The following is a 15,322-nucleotide window of genomic DNA, read 5'->3' as shown; positions in this document are numbered from 1 at the left end:
ACAAAAGGGGCCAACATTTTCAAGAACATTCAAGAATACTAGAGAAGGAGAAAACAAAGAAAGGAGAAGAGCAACAAAATGAGGCCATTCGGCCAAGCTTGAGGGGCAAAAACCTTGAGGAAAAATTTCTCCAAAAATTATTTTTTAGTAATTGGAAGGTCCTCTACAACATGGGAGGATTATTGGAACAAGAAAATCACTCATTTACACAAATTCATAACCTCAACCAAGAGGAGACTTGAAGGGAAAAAGGTAAGAAACCAATTTTCTTTTATATGTTATGGACTATTATGTAAGTGGTAGTATGTAAAAGTGGATGAAATGCATGAAAATATGGATGATGTATGTAGCCGTGTATGTATATATATATATATATATATATATATATATATATATATATATATATATATATATATATAGTTATGGCCGTGTGCTTATGGTATGGTGTGGAAGAGGTGAGACTTGATCTTTTCTTCATGTGTTATAGATGATTTGTGAAGGGTTGTAATGTGTAAAGATGAATAACAATTCATGAAAATATGATGTGGTTGTGGTGGCCGTATATAGGGGCACTTTGGTAGAAGGTGATGAGCTAATTGTTTTAGTAATTTGATTGTTGTTGTTGTGAATTTTATGATGTTAAATGAAGAATAAATCACTTGAAATGAAGTTGCAATTGTTGGTGGATTATGAAAGAAGTTAATGTGATATTAGTATGGTTTCTTGTGATTATAAGAATAAAGGATGTTGTTGAAGAATAGATTATTAATGTTCTTGTGGAATTTGGAAGGTCTTGGGTGAGGAAGTAGGTCGTTGGAGTTGTTTGGAATATCATGTGAATTGTTTGAAATATTCTTGAATTGATTGTTGATGTTGTTGGCATAATTGTTAGTATTGTTGTTGTTGATGATGTGGCGGAGTTCCATTCTCGGATTGTTGTTGAAATTGACCGAGTTGTATTCTCGGGGATGGTATATGTATAGGGGAGATGCTGCCGAAATTTCGGTAGAATATAAGTGAATTCATTTGAAAGTCTAAAGGCAAGTGAATGGCAATGAATCTAATGGTTATGTGAAATCTTTTGTATGTAGACTAACGAGCTTGGATAAATAAGCGTAACTAATAAGGCGTGGCACAGGTATGTAAGGCTTACCTTTCCTTCTTTTGGCATGATCTTTTGGAACGAACAAATAGCGTATATGTATGATTCTAAAGAAAATTCTATTCTTAGAGCCACTTGGATGGCCAACGTTCTTGATTTCCATAAGATGGTTCACATGGTTTTGATACATATCCATGATTTCCGAAGTTCTATTTGATATGTTCCCGAGTCTGTCTATGATTCTCCCGTGCTTCTGTGTATGAGTATGCTTGATATGTTCGAGCCCACTATATGATTGAACAGTGAGATGTGCATAACGGGTTTGGTTCCTAAAAGAGTTCTGTAAGTTCCAATGAATCTTTGACATGTTCTGATACGTACATATGGTTCCAAGAGATATATTTGATTTGACCCATACGATACCCGAAAGGTACTTGATACGATTGTTGCTTCGGTTTTTCCAAAAAGGGCTCCTGAAATGCTCGTAGAACTTTCTGTACTTCAAACGACCATAGATTTCACAAACGGAATCGGATTGCCCCGACACCTTCGTAGATGACTCCATAAGGCAAAATGTTCATGATTTATGTACGCCCCCTCGACTTGATCCGAGGTGGGCCCACGGTTCCCGAGACCTATTTGTACTGCCCTATCTGACTCGTTTCCGTACAATAATTAAGGAAAACTTTTGGGCTATGGTTCCGAGTTTGTTATGATTCACATGCATTCTCTGATATGAGTATCTAGAAATTCTGATACGAGTATTTGGATAAAAGCATTCGGATATGAATACTCTGATATAAGTGTTCTAGTAAAAGTGTTCTGATAAAAGTATTCTGATCTAGGTATGTGACCTGATATAAGAATTATGAGATGAGTAATCTGTCATGAATAATTTGCCATGAACATTCTGATATGAATATCTTCTGTAAACTCTGATGCTTTGGTTGTCAAACGACAGCACGTACGATTATTCCATTGAGTCGTCGGATGTCGGTAAGTGTGTATATATTGAGTCTCGATTTGTATGCATATGTTATCATGCGCACTCCTTTGCATTATTCACCGAGTCCCTTCACGGGCCGGGTACGGTATATGTGTGTGATGATATGATTATGGCACCGAGTCCCTAATTGGGCCGGGTATGATATATGTGCACATGACTTCATTTACCGAGTCCCTTAATGGGCCGGGTACGATATACTTACATTTACCGAGTCCCTTAACGGGCCGGGTATGATATACTTACATTTACCGAGTCCCTTAACGGGCCGGGTATGATATGACTACATTCACCGAGTCCCTCACTAAAGGGTCGGGTACGGTATGAATATGTATATGTATATGCATGCATGATGATATGGAAGTACGATGACATGATTTGATCACCGAGTCCCTTAACGGGCCGGGTACGGTATGTGTATGAGATATGATGTTCGCACGCATGATTTCATTCACCGAGTCCCACAACGGGCCGGGTACGACATGTGATAGTGTTATGCATGATTTATGTTCTAAAGGTAATAACTTTGGTATTCTGGACACTGTATATGTTTTTGTACTCCTCATGTCAGTTACGATTCTTTTATTATGATTCTTGCCTTACATGCTCAGTACACTTTCCGTACTGACCCCCTTTCTTCGGGGGCTGCGTTTTCATGCCACGCAGGTACATATAGATGAGTAGAAGGTTTGTCAGAAGATGTTTCAGCAGGGTTGGCGAGCTCCATTTGCTTCTGGAGTGTTGCCGAGTCAGAGTATATGTATGCTTGATTTCTGGATTGATGTTAGAGACTTTGCAGACAGAGTCGTGGGTATTGGTTGTCAGTTCTGTAAGCGGCTCCATCAGCTGATGTGTCATTTGTGTTACGCTCTAAGTTTTATATGATTTACAGATTTTGGTTGATTTGAAGACAAAGAAAAAGAATATCTCTGAAAGCTATGTTGTGTATTTCATGTTTATTGGATTTAAAGGTCCAAAGGGTTATGTATGTAATAAGAGTCTGAGGGTTCGCTCGACTCCGGATATGGGGTCGGGTGCCCATCACACTCTAGTAAGGTTAGGGTGTGACACATGGCTTTTCCCATTTCTTGGTTATACCTGGGTAACTCTTCAGTATATTCATATGTTTAACTTAATAACTAAGACTACCCCGGTCGAGAACATTAGAATTCTTTAATCAAACCTAGCAATTTGTCAAAGCGGAGTACAGATTAACCAATGATTTACTATTAGCTAATTTCCCTTATTTTACAGATAATATTACTGTTTGGGCAAGCTTATTTTTCTCCAAAAGTACTTATTTTTTTTTTTTCAAAAAGTGCTTATTTTAAAAAAAGTGAGGTATTTGGTCAAGCTTTTGGGAGAAAATAAGTACTTTTGGGGAATAGTAGAAGCAGTTTTTCAGAAGTTAAAAATACTTTTTAAAAGCTTGGTCAAATGCTAATTGCTGCTCAAAAATGTTTTTTCAATTTATTGGCTAAACACAAACTGGTTCTCACAAAAAATAATTTTTTAAAAAGCATTTTTTTAAAAAAAATACTTTTCAAAATAAGCTGATTTTAGAAGCTTGACCAAACAGGCTATAAGTCAAATTATTGGATAGAGAAGCTGAGATACAGACAATCAATTCTTGGACTTTGAACCTAAAAAAAAACAGATACTAATATGAGCATGTCAATGAGTGGTAATGGAGTCCGGAACCAAAATGCCCCCAAAAAAATCACTTTGAACCAAAATATCCCAACAAAAAAAATGTTACAAAACTACCTTTAGCACAGTAATTTACTGCGCTAAAGCAGTTCACGGAGACGGAGTCATTAACTGCTTTAGCGTAGTATTTTACTACGTTATAGAAGCAATTAATTTTTTTTTCTATAACGCAGTAAAATACTGCGTTATAGAAACAGTACCAAAATATTTTTTGGCTAACTTTAGTTTTTGCAACACTTAGTGTTTTTTTTCATATTTTCACCAACGATTAGTCGTGTGTCAAGACTCCGAAACGTTAATATTTTATATAGAACCTGATATTTTTTTCTGCGTACAATAATGTAGGCTCAATACATCAAGGATACGTAAATGTTCGGATCGTCATTTTAGGTAGGGGTGGGCATGGTACGGTATGGTACGGTATTTGAAACTTCAGTTCGGTAACTTCGGTATTCGGTTTTTAAAAATACGATACCATTACCATACCAAACTAATTCGGTATGGTTCGGTATTTTTAAGTTCAGTTTCGGTATTTCACGGTACGGTATTTCGGTAACCATAATTTATTTAACTTCCACTTACGTATATATCATCACTAACCGGACACTCACAAACCCAAAATCCAACAAGATCTAACCGATCCTGAGGTAGAGTTCAAAAAGCAGTATGCTGTTTTCAACGTCAAGGTTCTAAGCAAAATTCCAAGAGGTCCACTGAAAGACAAAAGGATCCTATAGACGCGAATAGGTGGCACCCCTTAGGTTCACAGAGGCTTTCCTCCAGATGTTGTGATTCAGTTATGTTAGAAGGCCCTTTGTTTACTTGTTTTGCTTTATTATTACTAAACAAGCTTGGAGTTTTCTTGTGGTAGTTTTGAGTTCCAGATATGGTTTTCTTTTTTGTTAAATTTTGAACGACTGCTGTAAGATTATTGGCAGTCATCATGGTCACAGTAAACATAAATATGCAAGTGAGTATTACTTCAATTCTAAATAAAAAAAAAACACATAAAAAAAAACGTAACTTAACACATAAGTCAACAAAATTATACCTGCAGGAACATGATTAAGGCCAATTCCAGTACTATAATGCTTGTTGAACAGAAGAAGAGATCTTAGTAATATCACCATAAGCAGAAATGGAAACAGGTCCACAGTATAAATTGGCATTAAATGAGATGTGATGTAATTTTTTCTAAGAAATCTAGTCTATATATTTAGCAGTAGTAAATATAATATATATGGATTGTATAGATGTAGTATAAACTTCGGTACGGTATACGGTATCTCGGTATCCATTTTATAAATACCAAATACCGTACCGAATACCAAAAAAAATTTAAATTCATACCAAATACCATACCAAATACCGCATTACCAAAACCGCGGTATTAAAAATTTCGGTATCGGTATGGTATTCGGTATATACCGTACCATGCCCACCCCTAATTTTAGGGGTTGAAAAGGTGCCCGAAGTAAGTTTTATTTGTAAACTTTAGGTTTAAGTGTTCTATATACATAGACGTCCATTTTTGTTTGAAGACATGTTGTCATTAGCTTAAATTTTTTTATTTTTAGGGTTTAGATTTATTGAAAATAAAGCCGTTTCCAAAAGATTTTTAACTGCTTTAGCGCAGTATTTTACTGCGCTAAAGAATATTTTTTTTTTTGTATAGAGCAGTAAAATAGCGAGCACTAAAAAAAAATTTGGCTAACTTTATTTTTTGCAACACTTAGTGTTTTTTTTCATACTTTGACCAATTATTAGTTGTGTGTCAAGACTCCGAAACGTCAATATTTTATATAGAACCTAATATTTTTTTCTGCGTACAATAATGTAGGCTCAATACATCAAGGATACGTATACGTTCGGATCGTCATTTTAGGGGTTGAAAAGGTGTCAGAAGTAAGTTTTGTTTGAAAAACTTAGTGTTTGACTGTAAGCTTATTTTAGTCAACTTTATATGTCGAGAAAATTAGTCAGCTTTATTTTCAAAAATTGAAACCGCAGAAGTGAAATTGACATTCACAGCTACATTACCCCAGAATTGTTACGTTGAAATCTATTGCGTATCATCATCTTATAAGTAAATAAAACTAAAAATTTCAGGCCAATTTGGGGGAAAATTGAAATTGAAAGGGATAAAAGGTGTTTTTTTAAAAATCAGCTCGGCCAAAATGCCTTGCGGCCGTTTGTCCGCATAGATCTCGAAAAAATACGCAAGTTAAAAAAAACGCGTAAAACGGACGTTCGAGCACAAAGTTATGACCATCTAAAGTTTGACCACTTTACAACTAGTTTTTCTCCTTATATTTTTTTAGAATTATATTTATATTCAAAATAAAGTTATGTCGTGATTAAAAAATAACACGCTTAAATCAAAACCTTAAAAAATAAAACACTTAAACCTTAAACAAAACTTACTTCGGGTACCTTTTTAACCCCTAAAACGACGATCCGAACGTTGATAACGTCCAAATACACTCCTCAAAGAGAAAGTGTACACGGTCGTATGCAATATATTTACCCAACTATGAGTCGGGGTCGATCCCACAGGGAACAATGTGCTAGGCGATTAAGAAAGTAAGGAATTTTTGCTAACTAAGCTCTGCCAAACGATAAATGATATTTTGGGTTTTTGAGAAATTTATGACTAATGCGAAAATATATAAACTAACCTAGAAAGCGAGTAAAATGATCAATGGCCACAAGCATGGATACAAGGGAAATTACTCTCAAGTAACGATCCAATGTATTTTACAATTTTACAACTAAGAGTGGGTCTATGTTAATAGATAATGATTTCTAAAATCTCATTGAAAGTTTCTCAACCAAATCAATGAATTTCACTCTAAGCTTTCTCAAGCCTTAGGGTTTGATGTTAAACACAATCAATTCAATCTCAAGTTAACTATCCTATCTCTAGCTCAAGTTATTAGATGGGTTTAATGACCCAAATCCTTGCTATCAAACTCTTTTCCTAACTTTCACTTTCTTTCTCAAGCAAAGTAAAAGTGCTTAGGCACAAATAATGTTTGCAACCATTAGGAGATATTTAAGCATGAAGAGTTAATAGAAAAACAATAAACCCACTTCATTAGAAATAAAAATCATTCAATACATAAGCATAACAAGAGATTCAATCCAAACTTTAATCAAGAATATTTTCATAAACAAGATTCAAGTATTGAAATGAAATACTACACACTTAGATATACAATACAAAACATGGAATTGAAGAAAGGTTTAAGAATTATCTCATTTAAGAACTTCAATCTTCTCCTCCAATGGTGTAGGTGAAGGAAACCCTAGCCCCCAAGCTTGCAAAATGGCAAAAGATCCGTTTTACAAACCCTAAAAGAGTATTTATATCATTCCAAAAACGGAAACAAAATCTGGGCAAAAATACCCTCGTGCACAACATGCGGTTCGCATGTTCAACATGCTGCACCGCATGTTCAACATGCTGCACCGCATGTTCAACATGCTGCACAGCATGTTGTTCGCATGTTCAACATGCTGCACCGCATGTTCAACATGCTGCACAACATGTGGTTCGCATGTTGAACATGCTGCACCGCATGTTCAACATGCTGCACGCATGTGCTGCTAGCATATGCTGCCAGAAAGTGCTTCTTGTTCAATTTTTGCTCCGTTTTGCTTCATTTTGCTCTCCGGGCATCTTATCCTACAAAACAACATAAAAACACAAAAAGTAACAACAAAAGTTCTTAAAGAGTCACAAAAATTTAAGGAATTAGCATCGAATATCGCGTAATTTCACGACTTATCAAACGTTTACGTATCCTTGATGTATTGAGCCTACATTATTATACGTAGAAAAAAATAGCAGGTTCTATATAAAATATTGACGTTTCGGAGTCCTGACACACGACTAATCGTTGGTCAAAGTATTAAAAAAACACTAAGCACTGCAAAGAAAAGATTTATTAAAATAAGATGTTGCGATCTTTTTATGAAAAAAAACACTAAGTTCCTTAAGTGTGTTATTTTTTAATGCGTAACTTTCTTTTGAATGTTGCAAAAAGAAAAAATCGCGTAAATCGGACGTCCGAGCACAAAAAATCGCTTATATTCGAAATAACACACTTAAATCTAAACCCTAAAAATAAAAAAAACTTTAAGCTAATGACAACAAGTCTTCAAACAAAAATGGACGTGTATGTATATAGAATACTTAAACCTAAAGTTTACAAACAAAACTTACTTCGGGCTCACCTTTTCAACCCCTAAAATGACGATCCGAATGTTTACGTATCCTTGATGTATTGAGCCTACATTATTGTACGCAAAAAAAATATTAGGTTCTATATAAAATATTGACGTTTCAGAGTCTTGATACACGACTAATCATTGGTCAAAATATGAAAAAAACATTTGTAAACAATAAAGTTGGCCAATTTTTTTTTTTTGTACTGTTTCTATAACACAATATTTTACTGCGTTATAGAAAAAAAATTAACTGCTTCTATAACGCAGTAAAATTGTTAGTACCACCAACCACTATTAGTACCACCAACCACTATTAGTTAGATAATTGATTGAATTAATCAAAAAATTGTTAGTTACTCGAGCCAAACACTAATTTTGAGTATAAAATTGATTTAATGAAAAACTTAGGGAATGAACTTTCTGCTTGTTGTGAGCTTGGATTTCCACTTTCCCTGCCCCAATATTTTAACAAAAAAATAAATTAAAAAATAGGAAAAATAATATAAAACCAATCAGGCCCAAATTCATAAATAGGATGATATTACACAGTATTACAGAAAAGAATCTTTACTAATCCTTTTTTTTACCTTCGAATTTCATGTTTGCTACTTTGTGTTATTGTTAAACTTTGTCTCCCGTTATACTTTTTAGTAAACTGAATTTATTTTAAAATGTTTTAAATTTCATAACAATATGAAGTTATTTATTACTTTTTTATAAATCTATCCTTACTATTCCAATTACTGAAGTTAATTAAGTGAGATGTTTAAGGAAAGATAAATAGGAGTTGAGAAAAATACTCTTATGATTAAGGATATTAAATGTATTGTACAAAACCCTTATAAAGCAGATAATATGGAGGTAGCATATAAATGATTATCTATCTATCAATACTAGTATTAGAACCCGCGCGATGCACGGTCAATATTAAAAAAAAAATTAATCATATAAATTGTTATCGTGTGCTTCTCTATGCAATATACTCCAACACAATATATATGAAATTATGGACTAACTAAACATTTATGCTTCAAAGAATTTTTCAAGAACATGGTTTAAAGATTTTGCAATATATCAAATTCCTTGTAACTATAATAAGATAGACCCATCAGTCTAAATAAAACAGTAACTCAACAATTTTTAATCATTGATTAATTAAGTTATAATAAACGCTCGAACTACTGTTAATTTTTCATGCCATTCATTTAATTAACAAAAAATTTGACATAAAATTCCTTTGCAATAAGATGTCCTAGTTCCCCTACACAATGCATCTTTTCAGAAGAATTTTTTTTTATCAACTTATGTACAATATAAAAAAATTTAGTCCTATTCAATTGACTTTTTATGTCTAATTGCAAGAGCCGAAAGTCATTTTTCATCGTTCTTCATTGTAGCTTTAATATGCATCAACAATGCTAAAGTTTCACCAAAAAAGAATTCACATATAAGATTCTCACCAATTAGAAAGTTGATTATTAACGATGTTACTTTTTTTATGTACATGAGAATTGTGTATGGCCTTTAAAAATCTTATGTTTGTTTGATATAGGATTTTAAAAGCCACATGTCCTATACTTTTCTTTCTAACAATTACTATTGAATCATATCAATTATATTTAATTATTTTTTAATTATCCTTTTAGACAAACATCAACTTATATTCCCTGGATATTAGTTAACAACACCCATAATCTTGTCCAAGAAATACCAATAATATCCCAACTATCAATTGAAAGAAAACAAACTCGGAACAAATTTAGAGCCATTTCAATGGTAATGAAGGCCAAAGTACACCAAAGCTGGGTGTTCATCCTTAATAATAGAAGGAGCTTAACAAAAGAAACCAAGAACCTTTCCACCAACCTTTTACCTTCTAGCCTCCTCTTGGTCCATGATTCCGGCAGAGGTAGTTAGTAGAATGTATCCAAACTGTTTGGAAGGAAATAACCTTGTTGTCCATCCTTCAATCTCCTTAACTCCAACATCAAAGAGAGGATTAATGACACCTCATTTGCTTAGCCTATCATTCACTTCAACCACAATTTTTCCTGACATGTGGTCATCAATACACTCAAATTCTCCAATGTACCCTACACAAAGATGGCAAATATTAAGAATTATGGAACTGTCAAAAAAGTGTAGAGCAAGAGAAAAGAAGAAAAACACTGAAGTTTTAAAAAATGGTGCCTCTGCTATTTCAATTAGAGGCATCAATCTGATCTCGAGAAAACAAAGTATAAATATCCTCTTTCTTACGCCTTCTTCCAGAGGGTTATTTTTCCGAAGATAAAAAATAATTGGAAATAATTAAGCGACAGTGTATATAATTAACATCTTCCAATACAAAATTTGTTAAGTTCCATGAGAGTAGATACAATAATTTACCTACTTTTGTTTTTGAGTCGGAAGAGTTCACCTACTTTGGAATGTAGAGCAACAAAATATGTAGATTAGTTACCATCTAGAAATCAATACTGCTTACTTCTTTTGGCTGCAGTTTCTTTGTGGTTTAGACGCCACTCAATTTTAAAGCACAAAAGTGTTGGGAATAAAATAGACCCGCAAAAATAATATTCACGGTATTAGTGATAAACGCGGAACACTAAGTTATGGTTAAATCAGCAAGAATAAAACGCAGCAATAATGACACCAAGATTTTACGTGGAAACCCTTCTGAATAAGGGAAAAACCACGGCCAAAAGGAGCAGCTGATATCACTATAGTAAGGAATTTTACACTGTGTAGTAACGAGTATAAAATACTCCTAAGACCACTACACCCTCAAAAGAAAAACACTCTTTTGATTTTCCCACCTCACTACAATATCACTCACACTCTATTTTTCTTCACAGACTATTTTCTTACAGTCTATGGAATAGCTCACTTAGCTCTCACTCAGATGTATTGTCTGAGATTTTGGTGTGTTACAAATGAACCATAAGCTGCCTATTTATAGGAATGAATTTCCTATGGTGAGGTAAGCGCTTACATCACGATTATGATGAGGTAAGCGCTTACATCATGAAAATGTGAACAAAGAAATTGACTTGCTAGCCAAGTCCACAATTGTTGCCAATGTATAATTTGTCAAAGGAAGAAAAATCTTCCTTTCTTAAAATATGGGATAGGGGACTGGACCCCACAAATCTCCCCCTCCAGTCCCATTCACCTGAAGGAGGGTACACTGGCTTCTAATTTGAGTGCATGCCGACAAGTTCTTTGCACGATTCGAACTTGTCTCTCGGTACCGCCTTGGTCAGCATATCTGCAGGATTTTCATTCGTGTGAATCTTCTTGACTTGGAACAATTCGCTTTCCAATTGCTCACGAATCCAGTGATATCTGACATCGATGTGTTTTGTTCTCACATGGTACATGGAGTTCTTGCTCAAGTCTATTGCACTCTGACTGTCACAATAGACAACATACTCCATTTGCTGCAATCCGAGTTCTTGAAGGAATCTCTTGAGCCATATCATCTCTTTGCCAGCTTCAGTAGCCGCAATATACTCCGCTTCCGTTGTAGACAGTGCGACACACTTCTGCAACTTCGACTGCCATGATATAGCTCCCCCTGAAAAAGTAAACAAATATCCAGTAGTGGATTTTCTGTTATCAAGGTCACCTGCCATATCAGAATCTGTATAGCCCTTCAAAATTGGATTTGATCCTCCAAAACACAAGCATTCATCTGATCTTCCTCTTAGATACCTGAGTATCCACTTCACAGCTTCCCAATGCTCTTTCCCTGGATTTTCGAGAAATCTGCTAACAACACCGACTGCATGAGCAATATCTGGTCGAGTGCATACCATTGCATACATTAAACTTCCGACGGCAGAGGAATAAGGAATCTTGGCCATTCTCTGTTTTTCCTCTGTTGTTGTAGGACACATCTTTTTGCTCAATTTCAGATGACCAGGAAGAGGTGTGCTAACCCACTTAGCACTCTTCATATTGAAGCGCTCTAGTACACGTTCTATGTACTTTTTCTGCGACAAATAAAGCTTCTTTTCATCTCTCGAACGAGTAATTCTCATGCCCAAAATCTGCTTAGCATGACCCAAGTCTTTCATTGCAAAACACTTACTCAACTGTTTCTTCAACTCGTCAATCCTGGAAGCATTTTTTCCTACAATCAACATATCATCCACATATAGCAGAAGGATGATAAAGTCACCATCAGAAAATCTTTGTACAAACACACAGTGATCTGAAGAAGTCTTCTTGTAGCCTTGCTCCCCCATAACAGACTCAAACTTCTTGTACCACTGTCTGGGAGCTTGCTTCAATCCATAGAGACTCTTCTTGAGTTTGCATACAAGATTTTCTTTACCTTTTTCCTTGAAGCCTTCAGGTTGTTCCATATAAATCTCCTCTTCTAAGTCACCGTGAAGAAAAGCAGTCTTCACATCCATCTGCTCAATCTCCAAATCAAGACTAGCAGTCAAACCAAGAACTGTCCGAATGGAGGACATTTTCACGACAGGAGAAAATATTTCGTCAAAGTCAATACCTTTCCTTTGACCAAATCCCTTAACAACCAATCTAGCTTTGTATTTGGGCTTCAAGCTGTGTTCTTCGGCTTTAACTTTGAACACCCACTTGTTCTTCAAAGCTCTCATGCCCTTAGGCAAGTTCACCAACTCATAAGTATGGTTCTCACGCAGAGATTTCATCTCATCTTGCATGGCTTCAATCCATTGATCCTTGTGCTCATCTTCCATGGCCTCCTCATAACATTCAGGTTCTCCCCCATCAGTGAGTAATACATACTCATTAGGTGAATAATGGGAAGAAGGAACATGCTGTCTAGTAGACCTTCTAAGTGGAATATCTGACCCATCCACGACTTCATGAGTAGGTGCATCTACTTCATCAATAGCAGCATCGTTATCATCATCAACATGCTGATCTGGAACATGATTCTGGGCATTACCATCGTCATCGAGCCCACCAACTTCATCAGCATTTGTATGAGGAACTTGATCAAGATTAACTAAACCTTCAAAACTTGAAGATTTTATCTTCTCCGCTTTGTTAATATCTTCAATGGTTTGATCCTCCATGAAGATAACATCACGGCTTCTCACAACCTTCTTCTCAATTGGATCATATAGCCTGTAACCAAACTCATCAAGGCCATAACCAATGAAGATGCACTGCCTTGTCTTGGCAGTTAATTTCGACCTTTCATCTTTAGGCACATGTACAAAAGCTTTACAACCAAACACTTTCAAGTGGTCATAGGAAACATCCTTGCCATACCAGACTCTGTTTGGAACATCACTTTGCAAAGCAACCGCAGGGGATAGATTAATAACATGTGCGGCGGTCAACAATGCTTCACCCCAAAAGGAATTCGGCAACTTTGCTTCAGAAAGCAAACATCTGACTCTTTCCATCAAGGTCATGTTCATCCTCTCTGCTAAACCATTAAGCTGAGGAGTCTTAGGAGGAGTCTTCTGGTGTCTGATACCCTGTTGCTTGCAGTATTCGTCAAACGGTCCACAATATTCACCACCGTTATCAGTACGAATACACTTCAGCTTCTTTCCAGTTTCTCTTTCAACTGAGGCCTGAAACTGCTTAAAGACACCCAACACTTGGTCTTTAGTCTTTAAGACGTAGACCCAAAGTTTCCTTGAGCAATCATCAATAAAGGTAGCAAAATAAAGTGCACCACCCAAAGTCCTTGTCTTCATTGGACCACATAAATCTGAATGCACCAACTCAAGCAACTCTGTCTTTCTTGAAGGAGGATGAGACTTGAAAGAAACTCTATTTTGTTTTCCAGCCAAGCAGTGCTCACACTTTTCTAATTTAGCACTTTCAAAATTTGACAATAATTTCTTTTTGGCCAGAACATTTAATCCTTTCTCGCTAATGTGGCTAAGCCTCTTATGCCATAACGTTGAAGAGCTATTGCTCTCAACTGCATTCACCATATCAACACAGGTAGAGGCCGTAGTCCAGTATAGACCACGACGCTTTTCGCCACGAGCCACAATCATGGAACCTTTAGTAAGCTTCCACTTTCCAGCACCATTGGTACTGACATATCCCTCATCATCCAAAACACCAACAGAGATCAAGTGCAAACGAACATCAGGTGCATGCTTTATATTGTTTAAAACTAGTTTAGTTCCAGTACTAGTTTTCAAACAAATCGTTGCAACACCAGCCACCCTAGATATAGTCTCATTACCCATACTCAAAGTTCCAAAGTCACCCGGAGTATAGGATGAGAAAAATTCCTTCCTTGATGTCACATGAGATGCGGCACCACTGTCCACAACCCAGCTTGACTCATCACAAGCAATGTTTATCAGATCCGCATCAAGGACAGTAACAAGATCTTCTGTAGTGACAGCGGCAACACGATTGCCATCTTCTTTCTTTTCCTCCTTATCTCTATTTTCCTTTTTCAAAATCCGACAGAACTTCTTTGTGTGCCCTTTTTTCCCGCAATGATAGCAATCAATATCTTTAAGTCTGCTTCTAGATTTGCTTCTATGATGTTCTCTATTTTGAGAACCACGATTCTTGCCTCTCCCCCTAGTGTCAGTCACCAAGACATCTGATGAGGAGGAAGCTTGAGATTTTCTTCTCATCTCTTCATTTAAAAGACTGCTCTTGGCAAGATCCATAGAGATCACACCATCCGGAGCAGAATTTGATAATGAAGTTCTAATAATTTCCCAAGAATCTGGTAGGGAACCAAGTAGAAACAAGCCTTGAATTTCTTCATCAAAATTAATGCCGATAGCAGATAACTGGTTCATGATCCCCTGAAAAATATTCAGATGATCTGTCATTGCGGAACCATCGTGGTATTTTAAACTCAGCATTTGCTTTATCAGAAACATCTTGTTGTTACCAGTTTTTCGAGCATACAAACTTTCAAGATGCTCCCATAGGGTCCGAGCATGTGTCTCTCCAGAAATATGGTTCAACACATTATCGTCAACCCACTGTCTAATAAAGCCGCAAACCTGCCGATGCAACAAATTTCACTCTTCATCTGATTTATTATCAGGCTTTTTATTTCCAAAGACAGGTTGATGAAAATTCTTGACATAGAGCAAATCTTCCATTTTGCCCTTCCAAATGGCATAATTTACGCCACTCAAAGTAACCATTCTACTAGTGTTGGCTTCCATTGAGAATTCGAAAAGGAAGGAAATTCCTTTAAATACATTATGACCAAAATGAGATTTTTTTTTTCAACTATGTCGGATGTCAGTGCACTTAAACTCAAAGAAAAATTA

Source organism: Lycium barbarum, chromosome 7 (assembly GCF_019175385.1).
Source record: "Lycium barbarum isolate Lr01 chromosome 7, ASM1917538v2, whole genome shotgun sequence".
Lineage (NCBI taxonomy): Eukaryota > Viridiplantae > Streptophyta > Magnoliopsida > Solanales > Solanaceae > Lycium > Lycium barbarum.
The sequence above is the reverse complement of the archived record's forward strand: the minus strand, read 5'-3'. Positions refer to the sequence as shown.